The 22,063-nt window shown below is 52.3% G+C and overlaps 1 protein-coding gene across 3 annotated transcripts in view; it reads right to left on the reverse strand.

Moving 5' to 3' along the window:
* Positions 1-22,063, reverse strand: part of LOC122383736 (cysteine-rich motor neuron 1 protein-like) — a 99,401-nt gene that overhangs the window by 29,897 nt on the left and 47,441 nt on the right. The gene's annotated exons all lie outside the window — the stretch shown is intronic.

The following is a 22,063-nucleotide window of genomic DNA, read 5'->3' on the forward strand; positions in this document are numbered from 1 at the left end:
GGCGCACAGCGGACCGGGTATTCACCAATCTGGCCCGTCAGCGGCCCGGCCGGCCCGCTATCGGTCCGGCCCGCCCCGGCCCGGCGCCGGCTGGGAGCGTTATCCTGCTCCGGCCATCAGCCCAGGGCCAGGTGACCTCATAGGAGCCCCGGGGCGCTGTTCACACCTACCCCAGCGCCCAGCACCCCGCGTGCAGGGCGCCGGGTGCCGCCGGCATCTGCCCAGTCTGTTCAGTGACGTCATATGACGGCCCCCGGGGGACCGGGCTGACCTCAGCCGGGCACAGTGGGCCAGTGACGTGATACGAGAGAACAGAGCCGTGAACTCAGCCGTGCCGACAGGCTGCTAGGGGTAATCAGCCGCCAACAGCTTCCATCAACTGCTGATTGTTCCGCCTCCATGCAGACCATTTCAACGAGTCGAATCAGAAATCACCACGTTCCGTCACGGATCCATGTGAACGGTTCAAAGCTGCCATCAAGACTGCTTCGCAGTAACGTAGGTAGTGAGAATCTAATGCTGACACCGATTGGCATTAAAACTCTATGCAGTACCTTATTGACAGTGATACGTTTATCGATTGTCCAAATTCATACATGAGGTGGAGCTGTCGACTGATGTGTGGCTAATGAGGAACTGGTGTGAAATATGGCCCCCGTCGCTGAAATGTAACGACATGCCATAAATCAGCGGTTCCAGGGTGTTGCCACGTGCGAGGAGGCATCCTTACGGTTTCTCCACATGCAACCCTGCTTCGAAGAATCAGGGTGCTTTCGTTCTGGAAGTTTTTGAGCTAAAGAACGTTTTACATAGGACAGCACGATTAGTGACCTGGTAAGGCAGGACCGTGTCGTGACGAAAAGAGGGAAAAGAGCAGAAAGAGAACGATGATAAACAAACTGTAGTGGTTAGCATGCATCGTAAGGTGTGAGGTCGGGGAATCTGCATAACCACCGCCGAAGGGACCGAACCACAGTGGCTGGATCGGCGGGCCCGTCTGACACCGGAGACGACCGCGGACCCTGACACGGTGTGACACGACACGACACGACACCGGATCCGCCCGAGGGAGATGTGATTTCGCACACGCACACGCAGAACGCCTACCGCCCGCCGCCCACCGCGCACCATCCACCGCCCACCACCCACCGACTACCGTCCACCGACCACCAACTGAGTGGAATCTATCGACCGAGACCTACAAATGATCAACGATTGAAGATGTGCATGAAAAAAGTTTTTTTCCAATATATTTATCGAGTAACTTTGCGCGCATTTCATGACTTATCGTCCAGAAGCTGTTTTGGTTGAAGAAAAAAACTACAGTCCTTCAGACCTTTCATGCATAATGATACCTGAGAAGGAATCATCTACATACAAAGAGCGGAAACCCATCCACTGAAGCCGAGCACACAAGCAGGCGCATTTTCACTGTGCAGCACTTTGTCCTGCACGAGTAGAAGCCGGCATTCTCGCTAACTACCAAGGGAATAAACATCCGTCTCCAAAAGTCCCGGTACGCGGTCAACTAAAACATCTACCGAGCTCATAATTCGACCTGCCCGACATTCTTCGACAAATCCTAGCCGGACCGAGCGGCGTCACCTGAGACAAGGATTTCCTCCCGGGGCGTACCCGCGTGCCGAGCGCCGGCGGATCCAGTGGCAGCGTCTGCAGTCCAGACGCCGAGGCGAGACCCGAGACAGGTCCACAACAATGCAGAGGTCGCGGTCTGAGAATCGTCGCATTCCAGCGGCTCCGATGTCGGAGTCGACAGAGGCGGCCCGGGCCGACGACTGGGGCTGATCGCAAATAAATATTTAGAACGGCGCTGGTGCAGGGCGCCGTCGCGGAGGAGCAGAGGCTGCTCGGTCATATGGTGAAGGCAAGGGGTGTGGTTCGTGAAAAGAAAACAGACGTCGGACATCCACAAAGACGCCGCCGCACGCCGCAGCGGGCGCAGCAACAGATCAACTTCAATCTCCATTTCCAATCGTGAGACCCCACAGATGCACTGGATTACATTCCTCAGAGCCAATTGAACTTGTTTCGAAGTTTACAGTGGCACACACTTCATCCACCCAACGGCTTTACGAGCGGAACCACCTTGCTTTCCTTCTAATAATCGGAGCTCAACAGAGCAGCAGACAAGGCCTCGGACAGCTCGTCCCGATTACCTTGTTCTAGTTACCTGTGCCTGCATCCGCAATCACGCTCTCATAAGTCATGCCGTTTCCCGAGTCGACTCTCTCTCTCTCTCTCTCTCTCTCTCTCTCTCTCTCTCTCTCTCTCTCTCTCTCTCTCTTTCTCTCTCTCTCCGCCATTATTAGCCATCTGTGCAGTGTGCACCGCACAAGCAGGCGGTCATTTCGGCCGTGCAAGTGGCGCAGATTGACCTCTCCTGTGACCGGCGGAATTCAGGTCAGCGTGGGGGACGGCGGGACCCCCGAGGTCGGACCGGGGGGAGGCGTCATCCCCCGCCGAGGAGCCCCGCTGGGTCCCGCTGGTATCCAATCTGGCTGATACCGTCTCCACCGACGGTCATCCGTGGCGGTCTCCCGAGGAGCATCATTACAAGCATTACGCCGCTATCACGGCCCATTACGCCACCTTTGAAGTACCGGCTGCCACGGCCGTTTGATATGGCCGCGCTGATATCGGACCGTACTATTAGCGCTCCGAGAGGAGACTGCAAAAATGAGGGCCCATTTAATATCGAAAAATGACAATGATCAGGTTATTTCGGGGACCGTGGCAACCCACAGCGGCCACAGCCCACGGGTAAGGTTTGGTGATAAGTGGTAAAACAAGTAGGTACTGTATCTATGGATCAGGCAAAGTCTAAACTTTGCACCAAAAAAAAAAAAAAAACAGAAATAAGTCATGGAATGAGCTCGATGATAAAACCAACCTTTGACAGAGACTGGCAATCCCCCAGTGAGTGAGAGGAGATGACATTTTAGCCCCGATGCACACATCCTCTATCAATTTAAAACAGGTAATGGAATGACCCATTCGACAATTATTAGCGGCTCGATCCAAATGATCCATGATAAGGAGGGAGTGTATCTTACGACAGCCAACCCGGTTGTTCGTTCATTCGTGCTCTCTCAAAAAGAAAAGTTTCACCGTGTCATCCTCGTCCTGCTGGACTTCTAACCAGAATCTGATCTTGATGAATGCCACCACACAAACGCTGTATCCTCCCCCGTCCCCGTGCATTGGCGATATGCATCACGGCTCCGAAGAATGGCCGGTGATTGGCACGCGACTCCTACCAATGAGCAGGTGAAGGGACTGACGTGAAAGGACTGATTCAGGAGCGATCCTATGTGTGCGTTGTTACATGAAGGGAGAGCGGAGTGAATGCTCGTTACGGTTACCCACGCACACCACTAGCACTGCGTTCTGCTTGGCGCATGAACGTATAAGGAAACCAATAGACTGACCATGCAGCATGTTCGACAGGGAATTCTCCAAATTTGTCCAAACCAACGGAAGCTGTTGCTCTGACCTCCAGCCAGCTTCCCTGCCTTCACAACTTCACACTCACTCGTGTGACCGACTGACCCACAACCCGCCCTCTGAGGCCTCCCGTTCAACCGGTCGTCGGTCAGTCCACTCAGGCCAGAGGAGGAGACCCACCACGGCGTCGGAGGTATGGTGATAATAAACCACAGTTGGCACCGGGCAAACAGACGCAGGGCTAGCCGAGAAAGGCCACAGAGAAAAGCAGGAAAAAAACGACGGCCAGTTATGGAACACCTTCCAGGTGGAGCCGCATTGGCACGGGTATGGGAAAGAAATGCCGTCGGGACGTTGTTTCAACACCGAAGCCCGATATTTTTTCGCCCAAGGTAGTCATTAAGTTCATGGTGCCTACATGGAACAGTGGCAACTGGAAAACAAACTCTTTGAAAAGTAAATACATAGACAAAGCCAGAGAAGAATAAAGTTAGAGTAATATTCAAAGTACTGTGTAAAAATCTTTATTTTACAAATAGACAAATCGAAACACAAACACATCTGAGGTAAAATAAGGATTAGGCTGCTATAAAGTCCGTACCTTGTTAATTTGAGCCGCGTGTCGTAAGAAAAACGTAGGCATTCAAAAAAGTGACCTCTGCTGGATGTAATTTAAAATGGTTGATGCTCAGAGCGTTTCTGCTCGACTTTATAAGTCCCACGCACGGTCACGGTCAGTGGTGTCGGAATCTCCCGCGCTCGGACGTGCCGCCGGCCCGGCGACTCTCCATGCAGCCGAGGTATGATTACAAATGGTCTTCGAGCCGCCACCGGCCATATGACAGCCATTTGTACACATCATTGGCATAAACAGCGGGCTGGGAGACGAGCACACCGAGCGGCGGAATGTTTCAACAGCGCTGAAATACCGTCAACATCCTTCGATTAACGACCGCTAGGCCTTCTAATCGACCAACTGTTGACAGACTCCATAACCATCTTGGAAATGTATATGACGCATTGCGGCATCAGCTCATCGCCCTGCATTAACGCCAATTCAAAGACTTAACAATGTGCCTCTAAAGGAGCATATTGGACGTAACTGTCGAGCCACACATTGAGGATGCAAGATGGCATCTGGATATGTCAAAGGCGTGATCGCCAAAATACCAAATTCACTCCTCTCTGTGCCCCGATTTCCTAGTGTCACTTATCGAGAATCTACAGTCACAATGGAGTCAGGTTTTAAAAGTCTGCGGAGGCCTGTCAAATGCGTGCATGTCGCCTCGCTACGTCCCTTTATCTTGCAGGTACTGTCTTTACTAGCGGCACAGTGTGATCGGGTCCCTGTCATGACGTGACACGCCGGCGAGTTTCACGTCAGTTACGTCAGTCGCCACTGACTGCTTCGTCCAGAACAATCGCCACCGACTGAATAATGACCGGCGATGGCGAATTAATTAGTTTATCGCGCCTCATTTATTCCCAGCGCGGACATCGCTCCGGCCGCTGTCAAACGATGCGTGTCTGTGAGTACTCTGTGCTGTTTGTGTAGGTGTCTTTGTTTGTGGATTTGTCGTGTATGCGTGCTTGTGTAGTTGTTTGTGTGAGTATGCGCCTGCTGAAATCACACAGGTTTAACCCGGCAGGCGGTTGGCCTCCCGACCACCTTCCGGTGGGGGGGGGGGGGGCATTTTTTTGCCCCCCCCCCCTATCTCCGAAACTACTGGACGGATCCGGAAAATTCAAACGGCGTTCGATAGCTCTGTCAAATTTGTCGAAGGAAACCAAATTCCATTGACCTCGGGGTCACCGATGACGTCACAGGTCAGGTCAGAGATAAAATGTTTCACCGTTCACGGGGCTTCTAGGGAAAGCGCTATAACACCGAGTAAAACGCATTTTGTCGAAAATCAGCGATATAGGGCGTCAGTTGTCTAGTACATATGTTGCTATTAGAGGTCACTGATCATACCAGGTCAGGTCACAGGTCAGGTCACCAAAGGTCACCAAGGATCACCACATGAACCCAACTTTACTAAGGTTGTGCGATGCATGTTTTATGGCCAGTTTTTCATTTCCAATTCAATGGTGTTGGTGATAAGGCCATCAGGTACCGGTTGTTCTTCAATAGAAAAACACAATTCTAACGAATAGTGTTTGTCTATTTCAAGCCAACCTGCGGTTACGGTTTAGGTCACTTTCTGGTGGAGGTCAGGTCAAGGTCAGGTCAAAAAGGTCATATTTCAAAGTTGATATTTTTGCATGAAATGGGTACTGATTCGATGCAGCTCGTCACGGAGAGTCTAATGGTGGTCTTTGTTTTGCGCTACGAGGTCTAGAATTGCTAAAAATTGAGTTTGAAAATTTTCACGTCATCAATTTTGAACAGTTTTTTCGCTATAACTTGGCCAAAAAAAGAGGTATCGATCTCAAATTTGGTACGTAGATAGAAGGCGGTAGGGTCTATCACATATCTTCCGTGTTTTCGAAATTAAAAAAAACTTTTTGGATTTTTCGGCTATTATATTCATTTTTTTTTTGGTCAAAATCCAAAAATTTCAAAAATGCGAGATGGCAGTTTTGTAGCCCTCTAAATTCTACACCTTTTATGTTTGAAACATTTTTCTGTATCTCTAAAGCTGTATGCCTGATAGCTAAATCCTGCCTGAAAGCCTGATCGCGAAACCTTTTTTTTGGGGTCGAAAATGCCAGAAATGACGTCACTCTGACGTCATTAGCGTCCAACCTATCATAGCCTTTGGAAATTTTTTGGCCAAAATGTGCAATAGCTATTCTCGGGAGGGTACTGAAAGCTTGGTGACGATCGGCGCAGCGGTTCTCTGTTCTTGCGGCCACTTCAAGGAAGATGTCCGCCACTACGTAATATTCTGTCGAAATTATGATGCCCAAAGGAAAACACTATTTGATAACGCTTCTCGTATACTGGGAGAAAATTTTGCAAATTACTCACCCGACCAAAAATTGAACATTCTTATCCACGGAGATCGCTTGAGTGGCGAGGGCAGTCGAGAAATGGCTTATGCCTTTCAAAAGTTTTTGACAAAAACAAATAGATTTTCGTAGTAACAAATAAATTCATTCAAAGTTTTCAAAATTTGCAATCCCGAGAGCTGAGCGGCTGATGGAACACCAAAATTTACCGCTCATGAGCGACTGGTCAGCGGCGGCGGCGGTTGGTTCACATGTTTTATTTTTGTTCCAGAGTGGTGCCTCGAGTTAAGCGATTGCGCTTTTGCACCACTCTGCTATCACTTTTATGTTGCTACATTGTGCCATATGTTTCATTGATCATGCTTTATTTCTCGTGTATCTTTTGTTCCTTAATAAACTTTTTGTGTGTGTGTGTGTGTGTTCTCGAGATATATCGAAAAAACTAAGGGGGGGGGGCAAAAAATGCCCCCCCCCCACCGCCTGGAAGGTTAAAGATCATACACCTATAGCCCTATTGCGCTACATTGTAAACTGATTTTGGTATTCCAAAAGTAGAGTCCTACCAACACAGTCCCTAAAATGACGTACTTACTTTTGTTAACTGCTCCTATAACACAGCCGCAAGTATGAATGCCGGTTTATTGATCCAGAAAGCAGCATGCCAATATGTCTATCTAATATGTCTATTGATAGGTAGACATTGAGTACAAAAGGGCGCCATACCGGCTAATAAAATTAAAAAAAAAAATATTAGCACAATCGTCACTTGTCTTGGAAGAAGGAACTCATGCAATGGCACTTCTGAAAGCACTTCAGGCGAGTAGGTAGGAAATGTCAGTGCAGTTACGATGTCATTGACCGCCTATAACACCTGTACTCTATGGGTCGCTCGGTTCGTTCACTGATAAAATTAGTTACCTAATGTGTCAAGGATGATTTACAGTCGTGTGTAAACTGCCTAATCCCCCAAATTCCCTGCAAAAGTCGCTTAGGGAACTCAGCAGTCCCGTGCAAGGTGCATGAGTGAGATAAATCCCCGTTCAGATAGCAGCAAAGCACCGACGGGCGACGGATATATCATTCACCAGTTGTGGCTGAGGCGCAAAGATCTCCTAAAATCAGCCTCTGACAGCAGCTCACGTCTCACACATTTTTAACCGCGTCAACTGAAAGTCACCTGAGGCAGTGCGCGTCGCCCACAAACGCTGAGGTTAGCGCGTAAACGGCCTACTGTCACCGGCCCTTGACCAAATCCTGACAAATTGGACGGCCCACGCGGGCTGGACCGTGACTGAGGGCTGCGGGCCGGGCCGTGACTGGGGGCTCACTGACCGCCAGTTTCATCAACATCAGCACCCCGCCCAGCCTGCAGTCCCACCGTGGAGAGGTGTGCCCCTCCGCCCGTCTCTGCCTCAATCCGCCGCCTCCGGTCTCTGTACCGCCTCTGCCTTCCCCGCCTCCGCCTCTATCGTCCGCCTCCCCTCCACTCTCCAGCTCCCACAGTGGCACCTCCGATTTGCAAACGAACCCACTGCGTGCCGTCATACCCACCAGCCACTGCCGGTCTCTGGGCGCGACCGTGACCGCGCCGAGGGTGCGCACTGGTCACGCACGTGCGTGACCGCCGCCGGCTCTGGGCGGGGCGGGACGTGCCCGTGACAGAGCGACCGTCCCCCGGAGTGCGGCCGCGCATACATTGTGACACGGAGCGGCGCGCACTGCACCCATTGTGCGCCGCCGGACGGAGCCGCGACACTGCGAGAGAGACGTCACCGCAGACGGAGTGCTTCGGGGTAATGTCGGATGTGAGTTTGTGTATTTCCTTCAATTTTATAACGCATGTATATTTTATAAAAATTGGATGGTGATGTGCATCCCAATTTTCATTGACAGGAAGTATACATATGTGAACCATCCTCAATATTGGCACAGCTGGGAGTATTTTTGTTACGAGGCTTAATTAGCGTTGCTTCATAAATGTCACATAACACACAAACAAAATTAAAATATCAACCCATCATAACCAGTAACCACTTGTTCACACGGTACACTTTTTACTGTTACTTTTATAACTGTTCCCAGGCACGCTCCAACAAAGAAGCTTTTCGTACATTGTATTTACTTATCGCCGTTGGCCCCGAACTGAATGTTCAAACAGAGAAGAGTTGAGCGATAGCTAACATATGTGCATTGGGATTATTATGCAACGACCGTTCCCTCATAGTCGTCTCGAATAGAGTCGTGGACCCATTAAGCTAGGCAAATAAGCATTTCGAAACAGATACTTGGCCTGGCCGATAGCCTGCATCTGGAAAAATGGGGCTGACAAGGTTCAGATTGCCTGGACAGACGGACAATTTGCCTTTGCTAAAGTGATGGTGTGCGGACCGCTGCACATCTTTATTCCTAAGGTTCTGGTAGCACTTAAAACGTTCTCGTTTTGAGGTAAGAATACAGCTACAGATAAATGCCGAGGTTTATTAGAATGCAAAGAATAATAAAAGGCTTCTCCTTTTCTGGTCACAAAAGGAACGTTGGCCAAGGCGTTGGCACAATCCGACGAGGAAATGAAAAACACAAGGAAAAGCTAGCGCTGAGTTTTGGAATGGAAAAATAACATCTCAGTAGCCGGATCGATGTCAGCTTTCGTCATGCATGGAAAACATTCCACACGCAACATGCCATAATACCAAGCATTATCCGACAGCGCGAGGAGAGCGGCAACGGCAGCTCTCACACCGTTGCAAAATGCAAGGGCATTGATGATCGGTTATATTTACCTGTGCATAAGGTGTCAAAACGGATTGGGAACCACGCTTCCTCAGTTTTCAGTTTTGTGTGCCCATAACCACTCAAAAATATTCAAAGGAACATGTTTCAAATAGTCTGACTACTTAGCTTATAGCTCAGTCTGACTGAGCATTTCTTTTCCATTTTCTCTTCCCACTTGTATCGAAATCCGTGTTACCCACGCTCAACCGTCACGCGCTGTGGCCGGGGAGCGATTCCCACCGTCCCGGCCCGGCCAGCGCCCGGTACCAATCAAATGCCTATCAGGCTATTACACGATAACGCGTGACATAGTGGATGGCGGCGCGGAGGGTCCGAGGCGACTTAATTACGGCGGTGATTAGGACTGGCACCGGCCGGGGACCGCTGGGAGGGCGGCCGATCATCGGATCGCCTGCTAACCACGCCTGGTTGAGTCAGCAGTGATAACAGTAAGAGTCGCCGCGGAGGCCACACCGCCGCACCCCAGCAATTACACGGCAGATGACTCGAGGGTCTAGCGCTGAAGGTAGGAGTTCCAGTATCGACGATGGGTTGGGTCTGTTTTAGATAGGGCTACTGGAACTGCTGGGCAGTCAAATGAGGCCTTGGTGTTGCCTTGGTGTAACGAGTGCGCAGAGGTATCTAAGCTCTATATCAGTGGAAGATGGATCTTTCACATCACGCTCTGCTCCGCTGAGAGATTAGCCCTGTAACACACCGCTGGCCCCATGGCCGACAATAAACACGGGGTCCAACGAGACTGCAGTTTGGCACCCATTGCGAAGCGCGCCCTGCAGTAGACTACAACACCATAAATAACGCCTTGAGTAGTGGTCTGTCGGCAATCATGCATATACACTTATACATTGGCTCAACAGGCATCACTTATACCGAATAACTTAGAGCCGAGCCTCATGAGCGAGCGTGCAAACATAATACTTAGCGACTCATGCCTTGCCTCAATGAGCTGGCAACGATTCATTGCGATTGTTCGATGATTTGCAGATTGCACTTGGCACCCGCCGAAGTCAAACGACTCTGTAACTGTGCGATCACCGTGTGCTGACTGAGGGGCCGGAAAACACTGGGTTCCGGCGCTCTCCGCGCTCCGCGGTCGCGAGATCTTCCTGCATCGCCACCACTCCTGTCTCCCAGCACCGGCAGCGGCTGCCCCGCCTGTGTGAGTCAGTGTGCACATCCCACACACCCACGCCGGTCACGACGAGCCGTCCCTTGTCATGTTGCGCCGCGCCGTGCCCCGGGTCGGCTCTCGAGCTCCCCGGGCGCCGTGTGGCGCTGTACCGTTCCGTTATGTTCCGTCCCGTGTCGTGCCGTGTCGTGCCGTGCCGTGCCATGCCGTGCCTGTGTGACGTGCGTGGCACCAGATCGTCACCTTTCCTGTCCGTCCCTCCCCTCCCTCATCAACATCCCACCCTTCCTACACGGCCGGCTCTCCATTTCAACGCCCTCCGCTGCAATGCGGTCAATATTAACCCTACCGTAATTTCTATGCACCCTTCCGCCGATCTGAATAAGCTGACCCCTGTTTTCAATTCCCCTACCAGCCCTAATTCTGCCGGTGACGGCGGATATAACCACCCCCGCCCTACTCATCTACCCTAGCCCCCGCCTACGCCCGCGGCCGGCGCCGGAGCGCACGCCATCGGGACGGAAGCCGAGCCTTTTTCAGTGACGTGCCGGCAGTCTGACGTTGGCGGGGTGGGTGATCAGACCACCAGGATCGGCCGACACGCCCCCCCCCGTCCCCACCGGCGGTGCTATCGCCCGGGGGTAGCGTGCGCTACGGCCGTCCAACGGATCGGGCGCACGCCGATTGAACTCATTAGCTGCGCGCCTAATCAGTTAGAGGAGGGGGAGGGGAGGAGAGGAGCGCAGGGTGGGGGTCGCCACGAGATGAGGGTCAGATGATCAAGGGCAGCGTCTGGGTGGGTCACTTTCTCCCGTGTTATCGGCGTCTGATTAAGGTGCCAGTGAGGTGTATCCGAAAAACCGGCCCGCAGACCATGGTCGGACTCGGGAGACAGAGCTGGCCACGCCAGGCAATTCTGTCCGGGCTCAGTGTTCGCGGTCACAGCACGGCGCATGGGCTGGGATGGTTAGACGTTCTGTCGATCATTCCTGATTTAAGCCTTTCAACGGACATTCATGATGTTGTAAACAGCTTTTAGCTTGAACTTAATGTTAAAGGGACCCTCCCACCTTCAAAAAAGTTAATGAATTGGCATGAAAGTGATGTCGCTCGGTTCAGAAAGAGCAAAAATGAATATCTACCAAATTTCATCGAAAAATATTCACCGGTTTTCAAGATATTAGACTTTTACTTTTGTTTACTTTTTGGGATCTCCGCTGTTCCTAGCGACTTTATTTGAAAGTGCGGCATTTGTTGCGCGCAAAGCAGCATATACCACCGCGTGCTGCCAAACGTTTTAGTAAAAGATTTAAAAATCGTTAGATCTCCGCTGACGTCACAAATTCTAAGGGGGCATTCCAATGCATTAGCCCCTTAGAATCCGAAAACTGCAAGTTTGAAATTCCATATCTCCGAATTAAAGCATTTTTCGATGTTGTGAATGCCCAAACCGGTATTTTCAGGCCATGGCCACCAATTTGGCTATCTCAACTCGAAACTAATGTTAAGGTGGGAGGGTCCCTTTAACTGATTTATCCGCAAAACATTGAATGGCATCGTTTCGTATGAATCTCATTCACTGTAAATCCTCGCATGCAAGTAAATGGAATCGGGTGACAGAATAAAAATTGAAATTTTATAGCATCGACAGGATTTAATCGAAGCATTGGCGCATTATGAACGAAAATGCCTAAACGTAAATCTCCATCTTTTGACAGGAAACTCTGGCGCACGCTAGCAGAACTGAATAAAGCATAACCTTTTCCTATTCTAAAGGGTCTTGGTTGTACTCGATACATACAAACACCCGACATGGGCGAAGTCTTTTTCTGACCATAATCTCACCTAGCTCTGATTTTTGTCGAGGCTAGCGATGTTTATTTTTATCATCCTCATTTGCATTTCTCAGCTTATGCAACAATGCTGAAAATAATCCTCGATAACTTCTTCGTGTTGCTCCACAAACACGCGAAAGTGTATTAGCCAAATCCTATTTGAACAACTTCCCGGGTATTCTGTGAGCGGCTCAGCGTTGGAAAATCCGGCGACCTCAGTCATGGCCTCCATCCTCTTAGCTGGACAGTTTCAACAGCGCAACAGCGCTAGTGACGCCTCAGAACAGCGCCTGGGACCGCGCTGCGGCAGCTCAGGGTGAGATAAGCGGCCCGACATCGCCTCCAAACCCGCGGCGACACGCTGTCCGGCGGGATCTCGGCCGGACGCTCTGTGTGCTGCCGCCCAGTGAAAGCAGCGGTGTAACTGAGCCGCGCCTGCCCACCTGATGTGGCCGCGGCGCACAGTGCTCGGTGCTCGGTGCTCGGTGCTCGGTGCTCGGTGCTCGGTGCTCGGTGCTCGGTACACGCACACCGGTATGGATCGGAGCGCCAGGGCCGGCGAGCACAAACGGAATTTGATACGCTATGAACGGAGGCACGACTATGTCGCGCTACCTCGAACGCGCGGCGCGCGACCTCGGGAGCAGATGGGATGATCCGATTGCAGCCAGGCGCAGATGTAGAGGGATTATGTGACAGAAGATGAGTGTCGAATGTCATACAAAGCCGGGGGAACACTTTGTCTTTCTTCAATCGCATGCATTACGAAGGATAAACAAAGCATCGTCCAACATGATGATCATGAGCTCACGCGAAAGCAATCACTACCCACGTCTCAAGGTATACAACGCAGGTAGACGTGTCCCTGTTGCGTCATTATTGTGCGAAATTCCGAAGTCCTGTTATCTGAAGGTGTTATCTTGCATAATCTGTGTGTCTAGACTAAACATTGTTTTCCAGATAGTCTGACTGTGAAAGAATGCGGCGAGATAATCAAACTAATGAGGCATTCCTTAGGGACGGGCCGCGGAGCATTTCCATACTATTTATGGAGCAGCCAGCGCCTAATAGATCGGTATATCAGCCGAGACTCGACACCTTGGACAGGCTTTCCGCTCCAATAAACAACAGCGTCGGGCCAAAAACAAGCAATCAGGCCTCTGCTCGCCGCTGCGTCAGCCACTCAGCACACGGCAGAGTGGATTTATATCGGCCGGGCGCAGCGGCCGCCGTGAGCCGGGCGCAGCGGCCGCCGTGAGCCGGGCGCCCTGTGCACCGGGCCTGCCGGGCGGCGCGGAGCCCCGCCGGCGCCGTATCGCTGCCGACCAGACGGTGTTTTCGGGTGGCTCATGTCTCGGCTGACCGGTCACCCAGTGATGCGTGAGATTGACCTGGCTCTGTGAGCTGACCGTCCTGTGAGGCCGGGCCGCGTACCGACGGCGGCCCTCACACCCCGTGGAACAAACTGACGGCGTTGTTAAGGTGGGTGGCGGGATTGGCCGGCTGGTGAGACCCTAATTGACAGGAGCAGCCAGCGTGGTGCCCTATATGGACACGGGGGGGGGGGGGGGGGGAGTGGCGGTGCTTGTTCAAAGAAACGAAGGTCAGTGTGAGGTTGGGGCATGGGGACTTGAAACTGAAATCTATATTAATCAAAGTTTCATCTAACCAAATTGGTGACACCTGTGCACCGGTTTATGTGCGAATTCTAGAATTATCATGGATGAAAGATAATGCTTTAGATCTTAAACGGTGTTTTTTTAACCGATCAAAGCTAAAATCGCAATGCCCGAGCGCTGCCACTCATGGGGTTTACGATACACGTATAGTGTGAAAGTTTTCTACCGTATTGTTACGAGACTGCCCCCAATTGTCCTAGTTTCTGCTATACAGAACCAGATCAGCCCCGAATCAGAGATTACGTACACTGGTCGCTTTATATCCACTTAAGTGCGTAACGAGTGAGTTCAAGTATCTAACGACCAGTGCGGCAAGTATCAGATGACAATGTGACCATTTTATTTCAAGTGCTAGCACACAACAATGACGGGTACAAGAGGAAGTGCTCGTGTCAATCAAGCACGGGGAAGGAAGAGGAAAGTCTGTGCTCGTAGCAATCAAGCACCGCGACAGGGGAGGGAAAGGATACCAGAGAGTCGCCCTGGCGCTGTTACCGAATCGTTGCCATCAATTCGGACCACAGGTAAGGAGCGGGGAGGCGACAGCGAGCTCACCTGGCAGAGTCCCGGTCTCAACTGACCGCCAGGCCAAAACGAGCCTCGGCCCGAGCCGAGGTCACGGGCACAGACCAATCAACGTGCAGCACGTACATCGCCGTGCGCATCCGCATGCGCACGCGCACGCGCACGCGCACGCGCACACGCACAGACAAAAACACCCATCACCGACAAAAGCACGGAAACGACGAGACTCGAACTCGCTTCACCATAGCATCTCACAATGCGAACCCGGCGCCTTAACCACTTGCGCCACCGTTCCGCGCTGCTACGGCACCATCGTGCCACGGCAAGCGGAGGGCACCGTAACACTATCCCCTCCCCAACAAGTTTGCGACCCGCAAACTATCCGTGCGCACGAAATTCAGGATCCTTGAACAATTCATAAATTAAACATAAATACCAAACCATAGGCACTATCAGAACAGATACAACTCTTCACTTGGAGGTCAGCCACGTTGGGAAGCCGGGTAAAAGGCGTGCATAACCTTCCTCCGACAGATGGACCCCATCCACTCGAAAAAAGTTCTCATTTCGCACCAGGTGGCGGCTCCGTCTCCTGGTACAGAGACGCCGCCCGAGCGGAAGAAGGCACACGTCGTCCATATCTGCGATGAATCTACCGACATGGCGCTCCAGATGATACGCAGGTGTCTGCTCCCAGGGTCTCCCCAGGTCCATGCGCCGAGGCAACGGTCCCAGGATCAGAACGGTCCGCGCCACGACATGAAGAGCCGCGATGGTCCCCGTCACCACCTTGCGGAGGGCCTCACAGCGTGCAGGAAGACCGCTGATGGCCGCCGATGTATGTCGGCGGGGGTAAACATCATTTCCTGTTAACCAGATGACAGCGCTGCCCACCTCAAGTCCACGGTCCTCAACTTCTGATGTCCAAGACCGAACATGCTCCGACGCAGCGTCGAGAAGAAGCCTCCAGGTCTGGCCGCCCTGAGCTAGTGATAGGAGTTCGTCGGGCTCCCTCACCGTGACAGGGGCGTCCCTGGCAATCGAACCGCCGCAGATCATGTGCAGGCGCCGTGCATCACGGAAGGCCCTCGGAGGCTGCAGTTCTCGTAGCCATTCCAGGTCGGTTTCGTCCAGCTCTAGGTCGTCCTGAGCAGGGGCAGCCGAAAGGATCTCCTCCAGCAAATCCATCCTGAAGAGGAGAACATAAAACGGCAGAAAACATGCAGATGATGACACAAAGAACATTTTGCTATGCTTATGCCAACGTCACCCACCGTTAAAAAAAAACTAGGTGGAATTGTAAGAGTGGCTTCGGGGGGTCTGACGTGGACGGAGGTTGTATCGGCTGGATAAATCGGACATCTCAGTTGGAGGATCACTTCGTGGAGTGGAAGTAGGATCCGCCGCTCTCAGGGTTCCAGTACCGCTGTCCCAGCTGAAGTCGGGTGTGTGGTACTTCCACAGTCGGTTGACATGCACCATTTTGCGTTTTCCATGGGCAACCCTCTGTATGCGGTAAGTGACGTCTGACAAGCGATGAACCACGACATACGGCCCCTCCCAGTCACCCATGAGCTTGGGCGACTTCCCTTTTACTCGACGTGGGTTGTACAACCACACTTGATCTCCTTTGTTGAAGGCAGCTTCCCTTGAGTTTTTGTCATGTCTTTGCTTTATAGCATCTGCAGCCACCTTAAGACGACGTCGGACGACCTGATGGACATCATCCAGGTGCCGTTTCAGGCGTCCCACGTAGGTTGCACTGTCCACTGGGGGATCTGTGTCTGGTGGTCGCCCGATCACCAGGTCCACAGGCATGCGTAGCTCGTGGCCAAACATCATGCATGCTGGAGATAAATTCGTTATCTCGTGCTCTGCAGAACGGTATGCCATCAGCAGGAGTGGCAGCTTCTCGTCCCAGTCGTCCTGTCCGTCAGCGCAGAACTTGGCTAACTCCTCTCCCAGAGTTCGATTAAACCGCTCTACCATGCCATCTGACTGAGGTCTGAGGGGAGTGGTCCTGGTTTTTCTTATCCCCAGAAGATCGCAGCATGTACGGAACACTTTTGACTCGAAATTTCTGCCTTGGTCTGAATGGAGCTCATCAGGGACTCCAAAGCGTGAGAAAAAGTTGTCAACGAGAGCGCGGGCGATGGTTCCAGCCTCTTGATTAGGGACAGCGATGGCTTCCGGCCATTTTGTGAAGTAGTCCATTGTGACGCAGATGAACCTGTTGCCTGACTTGGTGACCGGCAATGGTCCAGCGATGTCTACAGCCACTCTTTCCATTGGAGCGCCACTGATGAGAAGCTGCAACGGGGCGTTTCCCTGCCTTTGAGGACCTTTCTTGGCGCAGCATACATCACAAGATCTGCACCACTCTTTCACATCATTCCGCATTCCCAACCAGTAAAATTTCTGACGCAATCGTCCCAGAGTTTTCTTTGTACCGAGGTGACCACTGGAAATGTTGTCGTGCTGTTGCTTTAAAACGTTTGGACGAACCTTCTTGGGTACGACCACCTACCAATGAAAACTTAGACCATCAGTAGACTCCCATCTGTGTTCCAGAACCCCATCGCTGACCCTCAGTGCATCCCACTGGGACCACAAATTCTTTGCTTCTGGCCCCAGATAGCTGACCTGGTCCCAGGCTGGTCGCAGTTGTCCAGCATTCAAATGACGAAGAATGGGCCCAATGCTGTCGTCTTCTTGCTGAGCTTGTCTCAGCTCAGCCACTGAGACTGCCTCAGGTATCAGGAGTCTTGCCCTCTGGTGCTGTGCATCACTACTGAGTCTCGAGGAATCGCTGGCTTTGGGAAGTGTGTGCGATGGTTTTGTGCTGCTTTGTGGTCTTCCACCACGGGACTTTACCTCTTCTGGCATTGATGCGGTCAGCTGTTTGCACTGCAGACTGTTGGCATCTTCCTTGGAACCACAGTGTCTGCAGGCTGAGGCACATGGTCTCCTGCTGAGAGCATCGGCATTGTGGTGCGTTTTTCCTGGGCGATATCGGATCTCAAAATCGTACTGGTCCACTCGGGCGATCCATCTGGCCAGTTGCCCCTCGGGTTCTTTCAGCTTCCGGAGCCACTGTAGAGCTGCATGGTCTGTTCGAGTCACGAAGTGCCTACCATAGAGATAGTGGTGAAAGTGCTTCATCGACTCCACGATCGCCAACAGCTCTTTACGGGTCACACAGTAATTTCGCTCTGGACTGCTCAGAGACCGGCTGAAGTAGGCAATCACGTGCTCTTGCCCGTCCTGTATCTGAGAGAGAACGCCGCCGATGCTGCAGCTGCTGGCGTCGGTGTCAAGCACAAATGGGTCTGATTCGTTGGGGTACGCCAGGACTGGGGCTGATACCAACCGCTCCTTCAGCTCTTCGAAAGCACGTTGGCATTCGTTGGTCCACAGGAAGCGTTCATCCTTCTTGGTGAGACGATGAAGAGGTGCTGCGATTCGGGCGAACTCCTGCACAAATCGTTTGTAGTAGGTGCACAGCCCCAGGAAGCTGCGGAGCTGATTTTTGTCCTTTGGCACTGGCCAGTTTCGTACCGCAGTGGTTTTCTCCTCATCGGCGGAGATGCCGTCTGCCGATACAACATGACCGAGATACTTCACTCGCCGCTGGAACAGGTTGCACTTTTTCGGGTTTAGCTTTAGGCCGACCCTGCGGAATCTACCCAGGATTTCTTGTAAGTGACATAGCTGCTGCTTGAATGTTTTCCCCAGCACGATCACATCGTCCAGGTACACGAGAGATGCTTTCCACGTCAGACCATCCAGAACTCGCTCCATGAGTCTTTCAAATGTTGCCGGAGCGTTGCAGAGCCCAAACGGCATGACCCGGAACTGCATCAGGTTTCCCCCAGCAGAGAACGCAGTTTTTTCTTTGTCACTGTCAGCCATTTTCACCTGATGGTAACCTGACTTCAGGTCAAGCGTCGAGAACCACTGGCTCCCTGACAGTGCATCCAAAGTGTCATCTATTCTGGGTAGAGGGTAGGAGTCCTTCACCGTGACTTCGTTGAGAGCCCGATAGTCCACGCAGCATCGATGGCTACCATCCTTTTTCTTCACCATGACAATTGGAAATGACCAAGGACTCTTCGACGGTTCTATGACTCCCTGCTCTTTCATCTCTTCAATTATCTTGTGCGCTTCTTCAAGTTTCCCGAGGGAAATTTTTCTTGGTGGGCATTTGATTGGCCGCTGATCCCCTGTGTCGATGGTGTGTTCGGTGAGATTCGTGCATCCGAGATCCGTCGCATCCCTGGAGAAGACATCCGCATATTCAATGAGCAGGTTCTCCAGCTGTTCGCTCTCAGAGGCTGAAAGGAGCGAGCGACTTCGCTCAAACAGCTCACGCAGATGCTCTGGCAGGCTGCTCGCTTTGTGACTAGACGGTGCTGTCTGCTCGATCTCTTCCACTGTCTCACCAATGCCCAGAACCGTGCCTTGTGACAGGTGGACAGATTTGTCCAAAAGATTGGCAACCAATGCTGGCACACATTGTCTGCTACAGTCAACAAGTGTCTTCCCCACCATGAGTCCTTCGTCGAGTTCATCGCTTCTCTCGACAATGGCTGATGCCGTGAACACATCTCCCTCTTTTCGGCACTGCACGATAGCCTCCGACTTCGGGGGGATCCGGATGTCCCTCTGAACTGTTATCCTGAACGTCCGGACAGGCTGCTCATCTTGGTGCATACGCACTGGAACGTGCATGCCATCCAACACCATGCGCAGATTCGGTATATCAAGTTGACAGTGGTGGCTGTTAAGGAAATCCAGTCCCAGGATACACGGGTCTTCGATGTCAGCGATGTACACAGGGATCCGCACAAGTGCGCCTCCAACACCCAGTTCAGCTTCTGCTGGCCCTTTTAATGGGACACGATGGCCCGTCACCCCGCATAGTTCCACTTGCGATAGTGGAATGTCGATGTTACCAAAGACATCAGCTCTTACGATAGTTTTGTTTGAGCCTGTGTCGATTAACAACGGGTACGGCTTACCATTGATGGTCCCATCTGTGAAGAGTGATGCCACGTCGCACTGTCTCGTATTGGGTGAGGGCTTCACAGGACTTGGTTCCCGATCAGCTGACGAGCGCCCTTCATCGCCAACTGGTTCTAGTTTTCCGAGTTGTGTTCTGTCGTCCGGCCCCCAGATATCGACCTCGATGCCTGCTGCGACCGCGGAGCCCGGCAATCTCGGCGAAGATGACCCATTCTCCCGCAGTTCCAACAGGGTCCCGTCGGTCGCCGCTGGATGTTACCTGAACCCGTATGAGGGGGCGCAGGACTTCTCCTGCCTCCTGCTGACCGATTTTCCAGGCGCTCCAAGGTTGCCAGGATCCCTTGTTACACTGATGAGAGTGAAGTGTCTGTTGGTGTTGGTGATTCTGTGTCCGCCGATCGTGTCCTGAAACCAGAGGTCCCCTGCGCAACAGCTTCGGGTCTTCCAAATGAAGCCTTCATGGATTCCATTTCGATGGCGCATGCCAGAGCTTCTCCAAGAGAGCCCGGTCTGCTCTGTTTCACGGCAAGCTTCATCTCTGCGCTCTCCAGAGCGTCAATAAACTGGTCGCGGATCAGAATGTCCCTGAATTCGGGTGGTGCAGATGGGTAGGCGAGGTGTCCCAGTCTTTCAACATCGTGAGCTAGCTCAGGAAGTGACTCTCTTGGTTGCCTGCACTTTGAACGGAATTGGACTCGGAACGCTTCCTCTCGGTGCTCCACGCCGAAGCGCTGTCTAAGCGCGGCGGTGAGTTTGTTGAAATCACGGTATTGCTCTTCCGGAAGGTGACCCAGTATTTCCAGGGCAGGGTCCTCTCAGGCTGGCGGCCAGTTGCATGGCCTTTTCCGGATCAGTCCATCTGTTGTTGCATGCTATCGCTTCAAATTGAGCGCAGTATGCAGCCCAAGATACAGAGCCATCGAAGTTCTGGGGAGTGCGCCGATCCCCAGCTCGCGCATCATGTTCAGGAGCCCCTGTCGGTAGCTCATCGCACTGCCGAATATCATCAGAAGCTGCAGGTTGAGGGCCTCTCGGAGCTGCAAACCGCTGAACGCTGCTCGGTGCCGCAGCGTCACAAGGCTGCGCTGCATGCCTCTGATCCAGCACAATATCTGTGAGGCTCTGGAGCTGCTCCTCGATATGTTGTACCTGTGCTTCACATATCTTCTGTGTCCGCCGCTCGCACTCTTCCAGCTTCGTATGTAGCAATACAGCTATCTTTTCCCCAAGTTCATCTGAAATATGACTCTTCGACTTCTCCTTCTCTGCTTGGCTCCTTGTGATCCTCTTCTCGTCGTCCATGTCGTCGAACGGCATGTCGTCGAACGGACTTTGCGTAATCACTTATAAGGATGGAGGGCGGGAGGTGTGGGTATCGCAAAAATTCTGACACCAGTGTTACGAGACTGCCCCCAATTGTCCTAGTTTCTGCTATACAGAACCAGATCAGCCCCGAATCAGAGATTTCGTACACTGGTCGCTTTATATTCACTTAAGTGCGTAACGAGTGAGTTCAAGTATCTAACGACCAGTGCGGCAAGTATCAGATGACAATGTGACCATTTTAGTTCAAGTGCTAGCACACAACAATGACGGGTACAAGAGGAAGTGCTCGTGTCAATCAAGCACGGGGAAGGAAGAGGAAAGTCTGTGCTCGTAGCAATCAAGCACCGCGACAGGGGAGGGAAAGAATACCAGAGAGTCGCCCTGGCGCTGTTACCGAATCGTTGCCATCAATTCGGACCACAGGTAAGGAGCGGGGAGGCGACAGCGAGCTCACCTGGCAGAGTCCCGGTCTCAACTGACCGCTAGGCCAAAACGAGCCTCGGCCCGAGCTGAGGTCACGGGCACAGACCAATCAACGTGCAGCACGTACATCGCCGTGCGCATCCGCATGCGCACGCGCACGCGCACACGCACAGACAAAAACACCCATCACCGACAAAAGCACGGAAACGACGAGACTCGAACTCGCTTCACCATAGCATCTCACAATGCGAACCCGGCGCCTTAACCACTTGCGCCACCGTTCCGCGCTGCTACGGCACCATCGTGCCACGGCAAGCGGAGGGCACCGTAACAGTATGCATTGCAACTTCCTACACTCTTCAACTGTCCGTCAGGCATTATCACCAAGGTCCAGTGCAAGCAGCATCAGTGCAGAGTGGGTTCATCGGTCCTCCAGCCTTGCACAGCCACAACACCGCTCGGCGTCTCTCATATGTTCCGCACTGCGTCGGGAACAACAGCGGTGTGCACACGGCCCACGCGGCTGTCCCTTGCACTCTGCGTCGGCTGTCCTCTGCACTCTGCGCTAGAGCAGCTGTATCAATCACGGCGGGGCAGAGTATCTCAATAGGTCCAGTCGAGTGCGCGACGCCAACATCGAAGGATATTGGTCTGTTAGATAGTGGTTATATAAAACTTAACAAAAGAAAACTAAGAGCAACGGCTCCTTTGATATTACCATCTCCTAGCTGGTAACATATAAATTTGCTGCTTTATCTTTAGCGAGGACATGTCTCTATAGTCCATACCTAACCCATCGTGCATTCACAGAAGGTAAGACATCCGTTCATGTCGAACTCATCGTCATTATCCCTGTCCTGTAACCGGCTTCCATTACCATACTGGAGTGACTCGTGGGTTGCCGGTCC

Source organism: Amphibalanus amphitrite, unplaced genomic scaffold (assembly GCF_019059575.1).
Source record: "Amphibalanus amphitrite isolate SeventyFive unplaced genomic scaffold, NRLGWU_Aamphi_draft 000172F_arrow, whole genome shotgun sequence".
NCBI lineage: Eukaryota > Metazoa > Arthropoda > Thecostraca > Balanomorpha > Balanidae > Amphibalanus > Amphibalanus amphitrite.